Below are 21091 nucleotides of genomic sequence, written 5' to 3'. Positions count from 1 at the left end.
ATTTTAGGAGAATTGATACTATTGTTTTCAACAATGATATTCTTCATTATAACATGCTATTATCATTATTATCCTCCATAAGATTTCAAGTAATCATTAATAAAATTCCTTATTACAAGAAATTAATTTTAAGATATTGTAAAGTACACCCATGGAAAAAATAGAACAGGTTAGACTAATGTATAGTAGAACAATGGTTAGTTTCCTGCAGTATATGGAACAAGTTAAAGCAACCGTGAAACAGATGAGTGAATTAGGAGTAATCGCTTGGACCTGGTGGTTGTCACCAGTTAGCCTGATACTTGTCTAGAAAATATTTAAAGAATGAGACTGTTTCTAGATAAAATGGACTTTATGGTCTTGTTCCACAAAATAAAAGGACAAAGCTACGTAGGGAAGATCCAAGCCCAAGCCCTTTGCCTCTGGGTGACAGTCCTCCTATATTCCCCAGGCCTCAAGCACAGAACAACCGGAGCGCCAGGTGCTAACCCAGGTGCCATCACTTGCTCAGCGCCTCATCTTCACCTCTGCTCCGCTCCTTTAATAAGTCTTCTGAGAGCTATGGAGTCCTTGGATTCATTCAAAGCCCTCTATAACCAACGCTAGGGGGGAAAAAGAACAAACCAGATGCATTTCCAACCTGGGATTCAATTACTTTTCACAACTCGCTGATGTGTCAAAGGCACGCTGTGTTTTGTTTTGAGGGCGGGGAGATGACAGGGAGGGAACCCTGGGCGCCCATTGGCTCGCCGCTCGCCGCTGCGGTGGAGCTCCAGCCGCTCGGCGAGCCTTATTGATCTGAAGGGTAAATGTGGAGGGAGCCACAGAGAGGGGTCCAGGCGGTTCTGAGAAGAGAGGCAGCGGCTTCCAGGAAGAAAGTGGTGTCCGCGGGCTGCCCGGCCTGGAGAGCCTTGTGTGAATGAGAGGGGACAAAACGCAAGGCAGTGCGTGGCTACAGTGATTCAGAAGGGGAAGCGAGAGAGAGGCAGAGCGAAGGGTCTCACCTTGGGTGCAAGGCTGGGTTGTTGCCTCCTGCTGCCGCCGCCTGTCCACCGTGCGGAGGTTCCTGCAGCCTGCCGTTTCTGCTGCCAGGTAAGCTTTCCTTTTTTTCTTATTTTTCTTTTTTTTCTTTTCTTTTTTTTTAATTGTTGGGTTGCATCGTGCGTGTGATCGCTCCAGGGTGCCTGCACAGAAATTCATACATGATTAATAAAGTGGTGCCGAGCGTAGACAGAAGCTGAAGGAGGCTGCACAGAGATCTGGCATCCGAATCAGGAGCTTGTGCGTGGTTTTGCTTTGGGAAACTTCGGTAAGTTCTAAACAAGTCCCCAGGCTTTCGGAGTGAGAGATTCCATGAAATGGGCGAGAGAAAGAAATCTTTTTTCTAATAAGGCACCTTAGCATGGTTAAATTTTCCGATGAAAATAAGTAGGTGTGCTCCATGTTCAACTGGTTATTTTACAAATGGTGTTATTGATACCTGGTTCTTATCAACAAAATAGTGCTTTATTTTCAAGCAGATTCTGTAAACACTGGTTCACCTCATCCCCTTCTTCATGAAAATTTTAAACTTTATTCTTCAAAAATGTAAATGTAAAATAATTTCAGTGTTTTAATAGTCTGTCTCTTGGCAAACAGCCATTGGTTCCCTACTGCAAACTAATTTGGGACAGGTGGAATAGATACAGATTACCAGATCAGCTGTGGGTTATATAATATGCATTTCAAAGTTATCTTAAGGTTATTAATCATTGGTGATACATTTAAAAAGTGGAAAAGAGGTGTGCTATGGGATGTGACAGCAAAGGGCTTTTCAAAGAGGTGTCAGTGTTTTATATTTTCTTATTTTTAGCATCATTGCTTGTCTTTTTCTTTCCTCAATGGGATCATAGTGGATTCTGAACCTCTGTACTTCAGAGGGCTGGATGCTCTTACAGACAAATTTCTCTGCACTCCCCAGAGAGGCAACTGACATACTTTTGGAGCATTCTGAGACCATTGTATGATTTTCAGTTTCTCATCAGGTGTTTTGAAGCTCATTCACAAGCTGCTCAGCTAGAAAATTACATACTGAGGGGGAATTTTTTAAGTGGAGTCTATTCTGCAGATCTGTTTACAGTTTTAGAGTACCCTGTACGCGGACAAGACATGGAAAATCCAGCCATGCCAAGCAGATGTCAGTTCACTTGATCTTTTATTGCACACTTGATCAGTTTTAAGATTTGCAAAATAAGAGACACACAGCTGTCCAGGAATATTGAACCTCATTCAATGGCATCTTTATATTTATTAAAGTATCTTAAACAATTTAGAATATATAACTGATGCTTCCACTATTATTTCTAGAAAGAAACTTAACTGAAAAGGTTTGTTATAAATATTTTGATTCTAGCAATATGTCCCTTTAGAATTTGAAAGCAGATGGCTACTATTCCCCAGCTTTGGGCAATAGATTGATGAATTGTTTGGGAGTGCTCTAGTGTATAGCCACTCTCAAATTAGAAGCTTACATTGAACTAATCTAACATCAAATGACTCAGTAACAAGATTTAGGGTCTGCTCTTCCACCTGCTATAGAAACCACAGAAGTTAAAAAATGAGGCTTCATATTAACTTGAAAATCCATTTCCAAAATATAACATATATTTCCTGAGTTAATAACTCCAAAGACTAGCTTCCAAATTTAAATGGCTGTTGTTAAATCTCTTCACCACAAACAGCAACAAAAACCACTTGATTTTTAGTTTTCTGTTGTGTGCAGGCTATTTGCAGATGCTACATTCTTAACTTTTGCTGTGGTGTACCATTTCCAAGCAGTAGGGGGAAGTTTTCAAGCCAAGAATGCTTTTTTCCTGCTTGACATCATTCCTTCCACTGATCGGCTTAGTGATGTGGTCATTTTATGTAATCACAAAAAAAGCTGCATTATTGCTGAAAGAGGGTAGTATTTGTTTCACATGTGGGATGAAGCATATTAAGTACTTATTGCTGCAGTAATAGTGCTTAGTTTATAGAAAAATCCCTGTTAATGCCTCATATGACATACTGAGACCTCTATATGATTACATCCTTTAGGAATGGAGCAGAAAACTGATCTTAAAGTGAACCTCTTTTGCCTTTAATGTTTTGGCAGAACGTATTTCACCTAATAGTGTGTGACATAGATTGACATCAATCAATCCCTTATCATTCTGTGGTTAATATATGCCACTTTGCCTCAAAAATGCATGATGATGATCAGGGAATCACTTGTTAATGAGCTAAAACTGCAAATATCTTCCTAAACTATTCTTGCATGCAATGTGAAAGACTACAGTGTTTTCTTCTCTGTGCTTTTAGATGTCATATCATGAAACCCAGCAGTTGTGACAGGAGGATGCATAGAGGAATGGGTCTTTTCAGAAGAGAGGCATGTTCTCATGTGAGAATATCGAATCTAAGGACTTGAGTGAAAAAGTGACCTAATTGTAGACTGTATAATAAATGTCTTCGTACTTCCAGAGGAAAAGTGTGACTGCAGATGTTTCATTTAAAATGAGATTATAATCTGTCTTCAAACAAACTATTGCTGTTTTAAACATACTTTTGTCTTACATTACAATGTCATTATCACATAATAGATAATATTGCTTATACTCTACTAATAATTAATGATCCTATTGTATTAAACATGAGGTAGCAAATATTTTGCCCTTCCTGTTTAACAAATATTGAGCTTTAGTTTTATGTATAGGCTCAATTAATATTAAGAAAAAATAAAATTAACAGAAATAAGAATTATGATTTTTGCTCCGGGAATTTTCCTGTTACTTCACTAGTATATAATTGAAAATTTTACACCCCTATAGCTTTTAAAAACATTTGGCTTTTAGGCAATTGCATTTTTTTCTAAATTATTATTTTAAAAGGATGATATATCATAACCAAACTTTAAAAGGAAAACGTATATGAATGTGTATAATGTTGCCAATGTGGAATATCAATAGCAGTTTATCAATGTTCATTTAAAGCATTATATGATAAAATACCTAATAAGGGAGAGTAGATGATTATTCTAGAAAAGACTAAGTGAAATTAGGAGCATAGCAAAATTGGGTAATGGGTTTTTTTGCAATGATAGTTTATTTTTTGTGAGATCCTAGGTAAATGTTCTAAGGATTTATTCAATCACTCACTTAATATTTATCACTTTATTTAATAAACATCTGTTAGGTTAACATATACCCTGTTTTCAATAACTTATTTAATAAATTTACCTATATGTAAGGTTATATCACTCTGTCATATCCTAATTCATGACTGTAAGGGTAAAGTAAATTCTCAGTTTGCTTTAGTTTTTTATATTGGTTTTCCTTCATCACTCCAGTTATGTGAACTAATATCTAAGTTATTGCTGTGTAAATGATGGACATTGCATTAATATGGGGGTGACTTCATATACAATACTTAACATGCTGAGATGTGCTTATGTTAAGATTCTACTGATAGTTAAGTCTCCAGTCAGGGCACAGATATCAGAGTAATACAATCCATAAATCTACACGTTGAAGTGACTGAATTATGCATACTTGGGATATCTTGTTAATAGTCAAACATTAATCAAAGGTCGTGAGTATAGACTCACAGGCAAAATAGGATGTGCACAATTATGGTTATAACTTTAGTGTGTCAAATGACCAGTTCATCCTGTGACTCCAAGTTGCTGAAAAATTATAAAATACATTGAACAAAGATTAGCCCCCTAATTCACTCTTTGTAAAGATGTGGAAAGATCAAAGCTTTGGGATCAAGCAGTTTCTAAGTCTGTAATTTGAAAATTATCCTATGGATACTTTGGGTAAAATTATTTAACTTCTTGATTCTTGGTTTCTTCTCTGTATCTAGTATAATGTTAGTCCATAAAAAACACTCATTCATAGTCTTGTCTGTCTTCTTTTAATTTTTCTTGACTACAAAGCCCAGCTATAGTCAGAGCTGGCCCATTGAGTAGATAAAAACATGTGATGGTAATGATTTGTTCTGTACCAGACTTTGTCATACTGGGACAAATATGGTCTTCAGGCTACTTCCCACAAAGTAGTATTTCTTAGTCAAGAACACTCTCAATAGAGGGGTAAGGATGTGGTTTGAAGGATTAGTGACATTTAGGCTCTTACGGCTAGTTGTACCATCTCATTCCAAGGCTTAGATTTGAAGAAATAAAAGCAACTTCATACAGCTGCAGAGTGAGTACAGAGTCAGGAAGTTTATGATGTTGCTGTTGCATGGAGACTTGAGCACATGAATCAATTAGATAGAAATCATTGCAAATAGTCTAAACATAAAGAAAAAGAGAAGTAAGTAATGGACCAAGTATTAGCAAATATGAAAATCTACAATATCCAAGTCTGAGTAAGATAAAATTAGTAGACATTACAAACATCAATGTGATATAGCATTTCAAAGTCAAACATTGAATAATTTTTCTTACATTTCTTTTTTTAAATTTTTTTAAATTTTTCTTACATTTCAACATTTAAAAAATTAGAACATAAAAAAAGGTTGTTGGGAGATAAGCGATGTGATTCTGATTAATTTATCCAAACTAGTACTTTTTAAAAAAATATTTTATTTGAGAGATAGTTACAGGCATGGAGAGAGACAGAGAAAGGTCTTCTATCCACTGGTTCACTTCCCTAACAGCCCCAACAGATTGAGTTAGGCCTATCAGAAGCAAAGTGCCAGGACCTTCTTCCAATTCTCCCACATGGGTGCAGGGGCCGAAGCACATGGGCCACTTTCTACTGTTCTCCCAGACCACAAGCAGAGAGCTGGATCAGAATAGGAACAGCGGGACATGAACCAGTGCCACTCACTCACCCTGCAGGCAGATTACAAAGCAATATTTTATTGAAATACCATTCTTCCCTAACTACTAGCAGTAGATTAATGAGTCATAAGTGAAAAATAAACTCTTGGCAAGCCTTTAAGATACACACTTGTTTATAAAAGAATGTGAAGTCCAAAATAATTGGATAAAAATATCTCAAAGTGAGAAATCTATTTATCTTTTTAAAAAAATATTTATTTATTTGAGAGGTAGAGTCACAGTGAGAGGAAGAGACAGAGAGAAAGGTCATCCTTCTATTGGTTCACTCCCCAGATGGCCACAAAGGCTGGAGCTGCGCTGAACCAAACCAGGAGCCAGGTGCTTCTTCCCAGTTTCCCATGCAGGTGCAGAGACCCAAGCACTTGGGCCATCTTCTGCTGCTTTCCCAGGACATAGCAGAGAGCTGGATTGGAAAAGGGACAGCTGGGACTAGAACCGGCGCTCAAATGGGATGCTGGTGCTGCAGGCAGAGTACTAACCCACTGCGCCACAGCACCAGCCCCTATTTATCTCAGTTGGTATCCAGTATTTGTACTTAACTGACTACTAGAAAAAGAACATCACTGTAAGATCTAATAGAAGGAAGCCTGATATTAGAATTGTAGCTGTTGTGGCTGGGGCTGTGGCTCACTAGGCTAATCCTCTGCCTGTGGCGCCGGCACCCGAGGTTCTAGTCCCAGTTGTGGCGCCAGATTCTGTCCCGGTTGCTCTTCTTCCAGCCCCGTTCTCTGCTGTGGCCCGGGAAGGCAGTAGAGGATGGCCCAGGTACTTGGACTCTGCACCCGCATGGGAGACCTGGAGGAAACACCTGGCTCCTGGCTTTGGATTGGCGCAGTGCGCTGGCCATAGCAGCCATTTGGGGAGTGAACCAATGGAAGGACAACCTTTCTCTCTGTCTCTCTCTCTCTCACTGACTCTGCCTGTCAAAATAAACAAAAAAAAATTGTAGCTGTTATAACCAGAAATGAAGTTGTGTCAAGTAATCTAGCACATGTAGCAAAACTTCATATATACTAAACAGTAAAAATCTGATTTCTTATTTTTAAAAAGATCTCTCTATTTGAAAACCAGAGAGGGAGGGAGATCTTCAATTCACTGATCAAATGGATGTAGCATGCAGGTCTGAGCCAGGCCAATAGCCAGGAATTCCATTTTGTTTTTCACATCATTGATTGGGGCTCAAGTACTTGGAGCATATTCCACTGCCTTCCCAGGAGCATTAGTAGGAAGCCGGATTGGAAGTAAAGCATCTAGAACTCAAACCAGATGTTGGTATGGCAACTGGCAGCTTAATCCAGTATACCATACTGCCAATCCTTAAATTTTTAACATACTTATTAATGAAATAGCTATTCTCTAACACTCAAATTCTAACCTTCCACATGTTTACTTATCAAGTAGTTTTTATAGGCCTGTACTTGTGTAACACCAATTGTGTAAGAAATATATAAATAAAAATATAGAATTTGTAATCTGCCTTGGCCCAGAAGTTTGCAGACATCCCCAGACACAGCTATTGTCAAAATGTGTCACTTATTAAAAAAAAATTAAGGTAAGCCTTGTTTAAAACACAAAATAATATCACAAAAGCACAGGCACATCTCATAGTTTTGAGTCAAATATACAGTGTGAAATTCTTGGGATGGAAACTTAACATTATCCATCAAAATTTAAAACCTAGCAATTCTGATATTTGAATTACATTTTAAAGGAACACTTTCATGTGCTTTTTCATTATTACTAGATTTTATTTCCCTCCCACTGACTGCTGCATCTCTCCTTTCTTTGCAAAATTCTCTTTGTTTTCAGACCTGCAAATAGCAATGATCAGGGTATGCCAGCACTAGCGATATACAGGGAGATCCTCTCATTGGATGGTGGGCTGTGAGGGTAAACAGCCCATATTCTATAGTGTGCTGTGTTGCCAACTCTGCTATTTAGTAAACTAAGAATATAAAATATATTTTTGATTTCTTACATTTTCAAATTACGAATAGAATTATGCATAGAAGAGTGTCCATATATTGTTTGTCTTCAAAGCAAAATATAAGCCTCAAGTTGGAAACACTACAATAGTGCTTGACACATTTAAACCCTCAATAAGTATTTGTTGACTAAATGAAGGAATGGACATGAATACACTTGATCTTAGCCAAAAGGCCGAGAAGAGATGGACATGAATACAACAATTGGCTTAGGCATACATTTACAGATAAAAGGAGTTTCAACAATTTACATCAGTTACATTAAGTTGGATTACCTTTATGGAGGAAAGCGAGACATATTTGCAGTTTTAAGAAAAGTACATTAATATATAACAGCATAAAACATGCTAATCATTAACTAGTATTGCCATTTGTGTTAGTATAGAATCATTATTTTCTGTTAATATGATTACCAGATAGAAAGCAGCATAAAATGGGAGGGAGGCAAGCATTGAAATGTAAGGCAGAATAACTTGGATGAACAGCGGTTATCTTTACAACCAACTCAAGATCCAAACTGTCTTGATGATATAATGTCTCCAATTTCCCATGGTGTCTACAATTAAAAATAAAACTCCCAGGACACATTACAAAGAGGGGAAAGGACCTTATACGGATTGCCATAATTGGCTCTGAGATTCAGTTGTGTTATCTGAGAAGAGCAGAGGAGACTCAGTATTAACACCTGAACTTGAGTTTATGCAAAGTCCGAAGCTCCTAAAGCAGCAATTAAATGGCTTAATCTTAAAGCCCTCCAAGGTTTAATTCAATAGCTCTCTTCAGAAGGGCATTGCTAATTCTTCCTGAATTGCTGCTGCTTCTAACTGCACTGCCTTAATTTGAACAGTATTTGAAATTCCATTCTCTCTAATGGAGTTAACTGCATTATGAAAGTCAGCTTAGAGTGGAAACTTATTTCCTCTAGTGGAATATCTCTGTACAAGTCCTCTCTTTTTGACTTGATACATATGCACATTTATACAGAATATCACAACTTCAGTGTTCCCTGTTTAACCAAGTTTCAAAGAACATTCTTTAATTTTATTAATATTAAGAGAACAAATTTCATATATTTCATAGATACAATTCTAAAAAAATGCATCATTTACTCCATTCCACCCTCACTAACCCTTTATTTCCTTCCTTTTTTGCTTTAATTTTTGCAACAACAATTTCAATTTACTTTATAATCACAAACTTAATGCACCACTAACCATAATGTTCAACAAGTAAAAAGTGGAAAGAGCATTGTTCTATAGGAATATAGACAAGGGCTACAAACAGTAATCAAATCATAAGATTTCAGTTGCGTTTTATACACATTTTATTCTATGTTAAGTATCACATATCAGAGAAAACATACTTATCTTTTTGGGACCAGCTTATTTCACTAAACATAAAATATATACACAGCAGGCAGGTACCGCGGCTCACTAGGCTAATCCTCCGCGTTGCAGCGCTGGAACACTGGGTTCTAGCCCCGGTCGGGGCGTCGGATTCTGTCCTGGTTTCCCCTATTCCAGGCCAGCTCTCTGCTGTGGCCCGAGAGTGCAGTGGAGGATGACCCAAGTCCTTGGGCCCTGCACCCCATGGGAGACCAGGATAAGTACCTGGCTCCTGCCATCGGATCAGCGCAGTGGGCCGGCTGCAGCGCACCAGCTGCGGCGGCCATTGGAGGGTGAACCAACGGCAAAGGAAGACCTTTCTCTCTGTCTCTCTCTCTCACTGTCCACTCTGCCTGTCAATAAAATAAAATAAAATAAAATATATACACAGCAAAGCATGCTAGCTATCCAAAGTGCGTACAATTTTAGGCCATCTGATCTAATAGACTCTAAGTTCTTGAACCATTAAAAAAAAAAAACTGTGCTTTTAAACAGGCAGTGACCTATTCATTTAGAAGGCTGCTTCAATAAGCAAGGGCTCACTTAGGTTAATGATGGATTGTGGAGCTGTTTGATCTGCAGTGAGCTAAGTTGCCCATTATCCCTCACATTCATATGGGTCATGTTATCACATTCAAATAATGAGTTGAGCTTCTCTCTTTGTTCCTGTACATGTCCTGGTTATTACAGGAAACCTGAGTATCTAGACCATGAAGCTGCATGCCTGATATCAGATGAATTAATATTTTTGCCAAGTGTATGAAATTTCAGCTAAAAGTCAACTTCTTTGTGGGAAAAACAGCTGCTTATTCAGAGTTCATTTCAGCATTTTCTTTAAGATTTAATTATTTAAAAAGAGTTACACAGAGAGAGGGAGGGACAGAGAGTGAGGGGGATCTTTGATCTGCTGGTTTACCTTTCAGATGGCCACATAGGCTAGGACTGGACCAAGCCAAAGCCAAGAGACAGGTCCCCTACGTGGGTAGCAGGGGTCCAAGTATTTGGGCCATCTTCTGCTGTTTTTCCAGTCCACTAAAAGGGAGCTGGATGGGAAGTGGAATAGCCAGGCCATGAACCAGAGCTAATACAAGATGCTCATACTGCAAGAGCTACTTAACACAGTATGCCACAGTGCCGGCTCCAGTTTCAACATTTTCTTGAACAGATAGACTTCCTCCCTTCCTCACTCATTAGTTTCTTTGTTGGTCTGTTTTCTGTCCCCTCCCCCCATCACTACCCCATTTTTGAAAGATCAGGTACCCATGAACATTCTTTGTAATTAAGCATCCTTAAATTTATGTTTCCACTGATCAGTTACCCTTGTTTCCTCATTTGTGTACATAAACTTGCACATGGACCCAGAGCCCTGCATAGGGAGACAGGACTTCTGTATTGAGTTCATTCATAATTTTATTAAAAATATCATGTCACTTATAAATGTCATCTTAAGCAGTCAGAAACATCTGTTTTATAGGGTCAGTGTAGTGATTGTTTCCTTCGTGCGTTCACTCTTTGATTTTTCATCCTCTCTTTAGGGGCATGCATGTATTCTAAGACTTGAAAATAAAGGAAATATACTGTAAACTGTATTCTCAATGTTTTCAAAGCACTATTGTGAACCATGTATTCATGTGCATGCACACACATGCACATGCATGACTGTTATGAGCGACAACTTTAGTAAGATCTCAAGAGCTGGCTAAATGTTTCTGACAGAGGTGATAAAGCCCTCTGGCATTCATCCTTCTCCTAAATGAAATACTTCTACATTATAGAGAAAGCTATGAAATATGAATGACAGGAGGAAAACAACTTCATTTATTCCTGCTCTGTGATTTACAGTGTGGAGATGACAACCATGGGAAAGTAAAGAATAGTGAATTCTTCTAGGTTTGATGCTAATTTCACAGCACTACGGAGAAATAGAACATTGTGCTGTATTCTGGATCTCTAAGTGAATTTATTTAAAAATGGTCCATTAGTTCATGTCACCAAGAGAATTTGTAAGTTATGAGTGTTTTTACAAACAGAATTAAAAAAAAAATTCCCCAGTATTGAGGATTCACAGAGAACTACCTTGAAAAATTATTATATTTTGCTTCCCAGGCACAAAGCTATGATTAATAACTGTAACACAGAGCAAAAATATTTTCATTAATGGTTACTTAACTAATATTTTAACTACATTTATTCTTATATTCTCTAATGCCAAAAGTAAGTTTCATATTCTATGAAAGTAAGGATATAATTTTATGTTAAAAGGAAGTGCCCAGATTCTCTTACAAAATAAAAATACACTGCTTTTTTCTGATAGAAATGAAGAAAAACAAAAGCATCTATACAGTGTTCGAAAGTATTTCCTTTCTTTTTTCCTTGACTTATTACTCATTGTTTAAATAGGGTCAGCAAACTGCTACAGGGGATTTTCCCATGATAGAAATTAATTTGAAAGCTTTTGATGATTAATTGAAAAAACGCCAAAGTGTCTGTTTCCTTCTCCACCTTCATTTTGGGGAATATTTTCAACTTAATCTCTGATCCATACTAAAATCTCAGGTAGTTTAATATTTCAAATTTTATTGTGTAATTTCATGTTTAGTTCTGGAGCTACTAGAGTGTTGTCTATTACTCCTCTAGAGAAACTGTGTCTAATTCTCAATTTACCATGCACCCTTGGCCTATAGTGTTAATGGATCATTTGTTAAATATTTACTCCATGTTATTTGCTTGAATTAAGTTGCAGACTTTGACTATGCTCATTCTCTTTTATTGCTCAATAGCACTTCATTACTCTTGTGAAAAACTCTCATGAGCATATCTTTGGTGGTGCCTTCCTTGCCTGGGTATGTACAGCCCTAGTCTCAGGATTTAGAACCTATGTATCTTTATCTATATTTAAAGAATCACAGTATTTTCATTTATTATTTATACTGCATACACTTTTTCTTGGATGTCTATGTACCTATATAGACAATCCACAGTTTACAATGGTTTGACTTAGAATTTTTGACTTCATTATGGTGGGAAAGCTACATGTTTTGGGTAGAAATCGTAGTTGGAATTTTGAACTATACTCTTGGGTGAGGGATATAAAATATAAAATTCTCTCACAAGGTGAGGCAGCAGCAGTGAACTCCAGCTCTCATCTGGGTACTGAACTCTATAGTGTACAGTATTCATATGCTATGGTGTTGATAGGTTAGATGCATTGTGACTTGTAGTATTTTCAGCTGATGATGGGTTCATTAGAATGTAACTCCATCATAATAAGCAAAAGGGCATCTGTCATAATTTTAGCCATCTGTCAATTTTAAATAATTTTGAGATTATTTAATATTATTCATTTCAGGTAAAGGTTAAGAAAATACTAGCAGCTTTTAGTTGGAGGTTATATTAAGTTCTGTTTCTATAGATGCTATTTTGAGTATTGAATGCTTTTGGTTTTGGATTTTTTCCCACAAATATAACTTGTTTGAAGTTTTAATAATGCTTCTTCTGTTGTATTTTCATTATCTAGATTATGATTGTTACTTTTAACAATCTCTTTTTTATTATAAATGTAATGCATGCTCTTGGTGAAGGAAATAAGATATACTGAAAGTGTTAAACTGAAATTTTATCTCTTCCTAATCACCTGCTATTTTATTTCCTAGTGATAACTGCTCATAACAGCGGTTTCATTTGTATTCCTCCAGAAACCTTCTGCCAGCTTATAGGTGCGTGGGATACATTGTAGACTATTCTGATTGGTTTAATGGTCACTTGTCTCAGTTAAACATTGTGTTGAGGAAGAGGAAGTAATTAAACTGGATTTTGGATACCTACATACCTTATAACTCAGTAGCAATTCTTTCTCAGGTTCATTTACTGGTTCCTTCTCTCTACTTAAATTGGAACAGCTTTAATTTTCTCCTATCTACTCCCACACCTATGGTGATCTCATCCAAGTTCATGGTTTTAAACACCATATGCTGAAAACTACCAAATATATGTTTCCAAGATTACATCACCCCAAATTGAATCCCCTATGCTTTTTTTTTTTTTTTGCTTGGATTCATATGTCCAAAATAATTTATTGGTCTTCATTCACAAATATTTATAACCTCAGGTTTCATCACATTGATTGATCTTCCTTTTCAGTTATTCAAGCTAAAATCTCTCAAACTCTCCTACATCCTTTATTTCTCTCACAATTCATATCGAATTTTGCTTGGAATCCTGTTGACACTACATTCAAAACTGTATGCAGAATCCCACTAGTTCTTTCAATTTCACTGTTACTGTGATTCTTGTCGTAGCCATTGCTTATCCCAAGTACTACTTACACCCCTCCTGAGATTAGGCTCAAGAACAAATGTCTACTTCTAAAATTCTCAGATCGTATCAACTCTTTATTCCAAACCAACTGACGGTTCCCAATTTATCTCCAATGAAACGTCAAGGGTCTACATCATCTGGGCTCCCTCATTTTATTTCAGCTCCATTCTCCCACCATTATTCTTCTTGCTCTTTCACAGCTCTTCACAGCTCTTATTTTTTCTGGGAATTTATGAGGCTTATACTTTACTAGAAAGTCTGTTTGGAGTGCTGTTCAGCAGGTAGTTGCTTTTATAGCTGTCTTCAATTATTTTCTCAGAATGCTTTTCTCAATGAGGTCCCACTTTACATTCTGTTTGAATATTGCACAGATTCATGGTCAATACAATTATGTTACTTATTCCACATTTTTCCTCTTTCTGTATTTATTATTTGTGTCCACCACTCCTTTCTCAAATTTAAGCTGTTAAAAACAGTGATCTTTACATCTTCTATGGTAGTATAACTCAAGAGACAAGAACAGTGTCTTACAAGCTAGCATAATGAAAGTGCTTGCTACATATTTGTAAGTGAATGTATAAATGATCAAATGATGCAGGCCTGCACCCTGGCTCACTTGGCTAATCCTCCGCCTACAGTGCCCACATCCCATATGGGTGTGGGGTTCTAGTCCAGGCTGCTCCTCTTCCAGTCCAGCTCTCTGCTGTGGCCCAGGAGTGCAGTGGAGGATGGCCCAAGTGCTTGGGCCCCTGAACCCACATGGGAGACCAAGAGGAAGCACCTGGCTCCTGGCTTCGGATTGGTGCAGCACTGGCCATAGCGACCATTTGGGGAGTGAACCAATGGAAGGAAGACCTTTCTCTCTCTCTCTCTCTCTCTCTCTCTCTCACTAACTCTGTCAATTAAATAAAAAATAAATGACCAAATGATGCACCAATTCTTAAAAATATACTTATTTTCCTTTCATTTGAAAGTCAAAGAGAGATAGAGAACAGAGACACAAAGAGATCTTCTTTCAACTGCTTCATTCCTCAAATTCCAGCAAGAATCTGATTGTGTCTTTCTCCCTCCCACTCTCCCCTTCCCTCCTTCTTACTCTCCTGCTCCTTCCTCCCTCCTCTCCTCCCCCTCTCTCTCCCCCTCTCTCTCTATTTCTCTTGTTTTCCTCTTATTTTACATCTCTCTCTCTTTCTGCACATTTCAAATAGATTAATAAAAAACTTAAAAAGAATGACACCTGATTATTTTTATAAAAAAATTATTTCATTGTAGTATTATATTTAACCACTTTTTATTGTGTCATATTTAGCCCCCTTTTCTAAGTATTGTCCAATCTAATTTTGTATATTGTCTAATATACAAAAAACAGCCAAAATAATAAATCACTAAGTATATTTACTAAACAGAATTATGTTAACAAAATCTATCATCATCACTAAGAACAAATACCTTACCTTAAATACCAAACAAGCATCAAAGGCTAAATTATACATTTTAAGAAAAGTATATTACTGTAGATAAATGACACCTTACTTGTCTTTAATGGAAGGTGCTGTTACTGATATTTCAATACCGATCAGGTTAACTTGTATCTATGTCATTTTTATTTCAATAAGGATAAAATTAAGCCTTATATCATTATAGTTCACTATTGTGGAATTAGGGCCCACTTTAAGTTTATAAGAATAAGAAATTCAAGTTTAGAATGACTAATACAAATGAGGGCTGAATTGGGGACATGGCAATCTGGAAGGTAGAGGCTACAGAGAAGAGGAGCCACACCCTCAGCTACCTGAAGCACCTGTGCAGACGTAACCATCAGAGCTGGTGAGGGCATCTGGGAACCATTGTTACTTCTGAAGAAGCTGACAAGGAACTGTTGCATACGTTCAGCAAGTGTGTCTGTGTGTTTGCAACCAAGAAAATAGGTGTAGGTGTAACTGGGGTGCTGGTTACCCATAGGGCCAGTCATCAAGTGTGAGAACTGAAGGGAAGGAAAGCTGAAGAAGACATCCTGGGTCTACTTTTCCTTCTCTAGATCTGTCCATCAAATACCTCTCCACCATAGACTTTGAGAATAACAAAAACTTCCCACGTTGTACTCAACTTGCGTTTCCAGACCATTGTTATCAGCATTCATCTACAGGAGAATCTTTGAAGTATACTCTGGGTTCCATCAATCTGTGCATCACAATGCAGCAGGTCTGGCCCTTATCACAGGGGCTTTCAAACACATTTCTTTCTTTTTTTTTTTTTTTTTTTTTTTTTTTGACAGAGTTATAGACAGTGAGAAAGACCGAGAGAAAGGTCTTCCTTTCCATTGGTTCACTCCCCAAATGGCTGCTATGGCTGGTGCTGCACTGATCTGAAGCCAGGAGCCAGGTACTTCCTCCTGGTCTCCACGCAGGTACAGGGACCCAACCACCTGGGCCATCCTCCACTGCCCTCCCGGCCACAGCAGAGAGCTGGAATGGAAGAGGAGCAACCAGGAATAGAAGCAGCGCCCATATGGGATGCCGGTGCCGTAGGTGGAGGATTAACCAAGTGAGCCATGGTGCTGGCCAACACATTTCTTTAAACTGCTGAAACTTGTACATAAGAGAAATAGCAATCAGCTTTCTATCTACCATACTAAATCTGTATTTCAGCATATAAGGATGTCTTCCATATTAATTATATTTAATATTCAGTGTCATTATATGTTAAAAGATTTATTTTTTTATGAAAGGCAGAGTTATAAAGAGGCAGAGGCAGAGAGAGAGAGAGAAAGAGAGAGTCTTCCATCCACTTGTTCACTCCCCAGATGGCCACAACAGCCTAGAGTGTGCTGATTCGAAGCCAGGAGCCAGGAACTTCTTCTGAGTCTCCCATGAGGGTGCAGGTACCCAAAGACTTGGGCTGTCTTCTGCTTACCCAGGCCATACAGAGAGCTGGATCAGGAGTAGCTGGGACTTGAACCAGTGCCCATATGATATGCAGGCACTGCACGAAGCAGCTTTACCAGCTACTCCACAGTTCCAGCCCCTAATCTCATTATATTTTATCAACCTGTTTTTATACTGTAGTCTAGTTTACACCAAGCAGTAATAAAAAGCTCTATATAATATATGTATATTATAAATATATGTATATTTAGATTTTTTTGTTCGCTAAAGAATTAACCCATTTTTAATTATCATGATTATTCTCCTTGCCATAGCCCTCATTCAAAGAACAACTATGAATTTTTAGTTATAACTCTATTCCTAACACCAGAAAGGTATTCAAATAGTTAAATTTCCCAGAAAATGGTAAGATACATTTGAAATATATATGTATATAAGTGCATTTAGAATGTGCACTGAAAATATGTGAGCTTTTACTTCTCTCTTCATAATATATTTTTTTTTTTGACAGGCAGAGTGGACAGTGAGAGAGACAGAGAGAAAGGTCTTCCTTTGCCATTGGTTCACCCTCCAATGGCCACCACGGCTGGCACGCTGCGGCCGGCCCACCGCGCTGATCTGATGGCAGGAGCCAGGTGCTTCTCCTGGTCTCCCATGGGGTGCAGGGCCCAAGGACTTGGGTGATCCTCCACTGCACTCTCTGGCCACAGCAGAGAGCTGGCCTGGAATAGGGGAAACCAGGACAGAATCCGGCGCCCCGACCGGGGCTAGAACTCAGTGTTCTGGCGCCGCAAGGCGGAGGATTAGCCTAGTGAGCTGCGGCGCCGGCCTCTTCATAATATTTTACATGACCAAAAACCCAGCACCATATTGGTATTCTTAGATAAGTTCATGTGTAATAAAATCATTTTATCAGACTTATGCTAAAAGTCTTAAGGGAGTAATAATAAACTTGAAATTTGGAAATTTTATCTTCATTTAGTTGGGAATATTTTATATTAAATTAGATGCCCCAACATCATTTTTATTTAATTCTGTAAGAATTTATATATCAGATCCAGTTCTATGAGCTATGTATAAAGTATTAAGAATAACAAAGTCTCTCTCTACATGAGAGTTAGTATAATATTTTTCTTTAGTCCCTAATTCATATACCCTATTAAATGATAGCTTCATTGGGACTGAAGAAGCTGAAATAAGAAACTTGAAAATATTAACTACTGCAGTAGTTGTGGATTAGTCACAGTCTCAGAGTTCCCATGGAAACAGTGGGGATAATGACAGTATTCATTGTGGGGGGTAAATTTATCAGTTACATGGTTCATTTCCAGTACTTCCTACAATGGAATTGTTTTAGTTTATAGCAAAGAACCAAAAAGATTGTTTAACACGACTTTAAATAACCACTGAACTCCAAAATACCACCAGATTTTTCATTAGCTCACATAACTTTGTACCACATAAAGGAGGCTCTTCATTTGAATCAAGTACGCCATTTTATTTGCAGGGATTGGAGTATAAAAAACAAAACAAAAAACAAAACAAAACTTCCTCCATAGGTATCATGCTATTTTGTGCTTGGTTTCATATAGTGATTTCTTTTTAGATTGACCATCTATCCCCAGTGCAATTCTTCTTGCTATAGTTGAAATTTATGTCCTACAAAACACATTGCATATAACTCTTTGTGAAGAAAGGATGCAGATGTTACTTACTTGAACTATAGTTCACTGCCTTTTCTGAAAACAAGGAGGAATTATAGTTTCCAACAACAATAAAGTTAGCCAGCTTCTGACCTAATTTACCAAACAAAATTTGACCCATTGGATCAATCACAGTCCTACAGGAACTTAATTGATGGGTCCTTTAACCATTCTTCCAGGGTCATGTCAATTAGCAAATGTGGAAGCATGAGCTTATTTGGAAGTCAACTGATGAGTCACCACATTGAGAAGATTTGCCCAGATATGCACTTGGCTTTATATGAGTAATGAATAAATGTAAAGTAAGGAAGATGATATTAATAGTTTATTAGTGGAGGAGCCAATGTGGCATACAGATGCAATCCCTGAGAAGAAATACTGCTGAAATAAAGCTGCTGAAAATTGTTTCGTTCACAGAGATAAAGCATAATCAATGAATAATCAGTAAACAAGCCCATCTCCTAATTAGTATAACTATTTCCCTTGCCCTGGCATTCAAAGAGCAACTATCAATACTTAAGTATGTCTACTCCCAACACCACAAAAACATTTAAATAATAATTCCCTAGAAAATGGTAGGATGGATTCAAAATATAATGCATTTTATAAGTCTGATTCCCATGTATAATCTTTCTTTTAGGACATCTTAGACATCTATGTAGTTTCTAAATTATTTATTTATTTGAAAAGTGAGGATACAGGGAAAAAATATCTTCTGTTCACTGGTTCACTCCCCAAATGCCCACAGAAGCCAGGGTTTGGCTAGGCAGAAGTCAGCAGACAGGAACTTCATCAGAATCTCCCACAAAGGTGGCAGGTACCCAAGCAGTGGGGCAATCATCATTGACTTCCCAAGAATTTTAGCAGGAAACTGGATTGCAAGCAGTGTAGCTGATATTTGAAACGATAGTCTAATAAACGATGCCAGTGTTGCAAATGGCATCTTAACTTGCTGCACCATAACTCTGGGCCCTAGTTTTCTATATTTTATAAATATTTCTGTTATTCATTTGATCACTTCTTATTATAGTGTATTACTCCAAATCAATAACTAGAAAATGAAAAAGATCTAAGCATTTTGATATAAAAACAAAATTTATATGTTATGGGCAAATATAAAGCAGACAGGAATAGTTAATAACAATTAAATTCACTTCAGTGTTCTTAAAGAGTTGCATGTTTTAACAGCATATACTCCTAAATCTCTTCTCATTGAAATATTTTGCTAAGTAGAAATGCAAATGTATTAGGAGATGGTGTGGTTCTTTTTTTCTGAACACATCCCATGATTTTTGATTTGCTGAAATGCTATTTAACAGTTTCTCACTCGTATTCCAGCATGACCTATGGTTCCCTTTCTCACCCTATATCCCTCTCTCTTTGCTCTCCTCCCTTACTCTCTACCTTCCTCTCCTTCTGCTTCCTTTCCTTATCTCCTTTCTTTTTCTCTCTTAGAGCTATAATGATGAATGGGTCATTTTGGTAAACATGTTATATACAAATATGAACAGGTAGAATTATATGCACTTGCTAGTAAAATCTAGTATATATAGTTGACAATTTTTATTTCTTAGTGTTTGCGATTTTGTGTATTAAACTAATTGGTTTCTAAGATACTTGTTTCCTGAGTGTATGATTTCTACAAAATGAATATAACCTCATTTATCTAGAGCCTTGTTGAACTTTTTGTTTGCTTTGTACTGAAAGGGATAAGATTGGAAATGGGAGTTTTTAAACTACACGTGTTTTAAAATTGTAATGAAAGGCTACATTGTTTTATGATAAATGTGCTCATTAAAATTAACACACTTAATCACTTTATACCTAAAAGAACTCTATTTGGAAGCATTTTGTAAGTTTTGAGGTCAAATTAATTAAGTGCTTGGATTTTTCTTCCACAAACATCCTGTCATTCTTTCTGGCTTTCACTGTAGTAGTTATAAATTAGTTATTATATTTTCCTATTGTACTCTCGGAAAATCAGTCCTCTGGCTTTGAAACATAAGACCAAAGAAAACCATTTAACTCTACTTTTTTCTTCAACTGGCACAGCAGAAATAGTACTAATGTATGCCACTCACTCTCTCCACTAAAAAAGGAAATTTCACTAATGAATGAAGAATTCTGCAATTACAAAAGTGCAATGCATGCAACCAAAAATGCTTTGTGTTTCTTAATTGAATGTCAAGCATTATTAACTACAATATCTAATTATAATGCAGTCCTGCATATCTCATGGAGAAATATTGAATGCAGAGTTAACAGAGTGAAGTGCTTTGATGCAAAACAAACTAGAGGAGATGGGGGCAGTATTTGGTGCAATGGTTAAATATGTGCTTTATGACTGCATCCCATATTCTAATCTCTGGGTTTGACTCCTGGCTTTAACTTCCTGCTAATGTGCTTCACGGTAGGCCTCAGGTGATCTCTCAAGTAGTTGAGTGACTGCCTTCCATGAGGGGGACTTGGATTGAGTCTAGGACTCCTGCTTTTGGCCTGACCCATCAATGGCTATTTCAGGCATTTGAGGAGTAAACCTATGGATAAGATCTCTGATTCTGGAGATTTTTCCCTCCTTTAAAGTAAACCAATGAATAAGTAAAATTAAACTAGAGAGGATGATTGCACATCATTTATGGAGTAGATAATTTTAGTAGAGTATATATATTTTAGTGGAAGTTTGTTTACTGGTGGTTTTACTTGATTTATGAAAACGACCATGTGTTCCAACTATTAACCATTTAGTCAGAGAGAAAGGAATTTTGCAACAGTGATGATGTTATTTCGGTGTAATGTCATGTATCTTAAGTAACCACTAAAACATTATATATCATGATTATTACAAAAATACAGAATAAAAATCCTTGGCAGTTATATGCCCCTAAATGACAGAATTATTCCAACAGAGAACTTTTCAAATACTTAAAATTTTTGAATAAATAAGTCA

General features: G+C 37.2%; 1 protein-coding gene and 1 pseudogene across 7 annotated transcripts in view; one reads left to right on the top strand and one right to left on the bottom strand.

The window, feature by feature from the left end:
* The first annotated feature begins 743 nt into the window (after positions 1–743).
* CDH12 (cadherin 12) overlaps positions 744–21091 on the top strand; it is a 1101741-nt gene continuing 1081393 nt past the window's right edge. For all 7 annotated transcript variants that reach the window (XM_017344661.3, XM_051853848.2, XM_051853852.2 and 4 more), the window contains exon 1: positions 744–1092. The gene's annotated coding sequence lies outside the window, so the exon portion shown is untranslated. The remainder of the gene's footprint in view (positions 1093–21091) is intronic.
* LOC127492900 (U2 spliceosomal RNA) lies at positions 7878–8041 on the bottom strand (annotated as a pseudogene).

This window comes from Oryctolagus cuniculus, chromosome 14, assembly GCF_964237555.1.
Source record: "Oryctolagus cuniculus chromosome 14, mOryCun1.1, whole genome shotgun sequence".
Taxonomy (NCBI): Eukaryota; Metazoa; Chordata; class Mammalia; order Lagomorpha; family Leporidae; genus Oryctolagus; species Oryctolagus cuniculus.
Note: the sequence above shows the minus strand (reverse complement) of the source record. Positions and strands in the feature narration are given on the sequence as shown.